Source organism: Orycteropus afer, unplaced genomic scaffold (genome assembly GCF_000298275.1).
Source record: "Orycteropus afer afer isolate SDZICR_OR568_19922 unplaced genomic scaffold, OryAfe1.0 scaffold00817, whole genome shotgun sequence".
Lineage (NCBI taxonomy): Eukaryota > Metazoa > Chordata > Mammalia > Tubulidentata > Orycteropodidae > Orycteropus > Orycteropus afer.
The window spans coordinates 481,466-483,266 of NW_006922404.1; positions in this window are offsets into that span (position 1 = coordinate 481,466).

The window sequence follows — 1,801 nt, forward strand, 5'->3', positions numbered from 1 at the left end:
CTTGATAGAGTGGGAGAACAATGTGGAACAAAACTGAAAACCATTAAAAAAAAAAAAATCAAGTTTACTGGTCTGACAGAGTCTGGTGAGACCCCCCAAGACTATGGCCCCTAGTTACTCTTCAAGCCTAGACTTCAACTCACTCCCATGGCTTCCAGCCAAAAATGGACGTGCATATAGGGTGAACATTTACCTCAGATACATACACTCCTTAGAACAATCAATCATGGAAGAACATAATGGCAGTATTTGCGCAGGAAGTTTCCTCAGAGGGGCAGGAATGAATAGGAAAGAAGGACATACAGAAGAGGTAACCACAGGGAGGAAGTGAGAAGAGCTGTTACATTGTGGGAAACTGCAGGTAATGCCATGAAACAAAATGTGTATGAACTGCTGTATTGAAAATGAAATTTGCTCTGTTAATTCTCACCCAAATTACAATAAAAATTAAAAAAAAAAATCCTATTCACCCTCTGGTCTGAGCAACTGGGAAATGGCATTTATGAGCTGGGTAACACTGACAGAGAAAGAGGGCTTTTTCTTTACTTTTTTTGAGGGATGGGGTGGAGGGTGGTGAGGGAAGGAAATTCAGAACTTGTTTTGTATGGTGTTAATGTTTGAGATACTTATTAGACATCCAAGCGTAGATGTCAAGTGAACAGTTGGACATATGCATCTGGAATTCAAAAGAGAGATCTGAAGTAGAGATATAAATATGGAATTCATCCTCATAAGATGATATTTAGAACCATAGGACAAGATGAGAACATCTGAAGAATAATGAAAAGTTATAAAAAAAAAAGTCCAAAGACTCAGCCCTATATCGCTCTAATGTTTAGAACTCAGAGGAAGAAGAGGACTCACCAAAAGAGACAGAGAAAGAAAGTTCAGTCAAATAACAGGACAATCTAGAGAATGTGGAGTTCTGGAAACCAGGAGAAAGTATATCTCAAGACAGAGAGAGTGATCAGTTTTGTGCTGATTTGTCAAGTAAGATTATTAAATTGCCTAATGAATTGGGGCCTTTGACAAGGGTGATTTTAGTGGCTGGTCAAGATTCAAAGCCTTGACGGGAGGGTGTTCAAGAGAAAATGGGAGAAGCAGAAATGTAGAAAGAGTGCAGTCAAGTCATTTAAGTTTTTCTAATAAAGGGGAATAGAGAAATGGGCAGAAAATGGAAGAGGTTTTGGGGTCAAGAGAGGAGTTGGTGCCTTCTCATTTATTGTTATTATTTTTAACCCAGTATATTTAATATGGATACAAATGATCCCATACATAGAGAACAACTGATGATGCAGGAAAGAAAGGAGATCAATGACTGGAGCAATGTCCTTCAATAGGTGAGAGGGGCTGGGATCTAGTATACAAGTGGAGGAATTGGCTTTAGCAATCTGTAGACAGTTCATCTATCTTAACAAGTGGAGGGGCAGAGCACTTAGGCATACATCCAGGTAACTGGGGAGATGTAGGGAACATGTTGGAAGCTCCCTTCTGATGGCTTCCGTTCTCTAAGTGAAGTAAGAAGCAATGTCACCAGCTGAGAAACAAGGAAAGGAAGTGACACTAGAGGTTTGAGGAGAGAGGAGGCTATATGAAATGTTACCCAGGGCAGAACTTCCCCAAAGTTTTCCCATAGTGAGACCAAGCAACTTTGTTATAAGTTTTTTTCTAGCCATTTTCAGTTGTTCTAGGCAAAGCATGTGGATCAAGAGAACTTACTACATGTTAATCTCATTACATGTACCATCTCATACAATTCTTACAACAACTCTATTAGGTAGATGCTATTATTTACTCCATT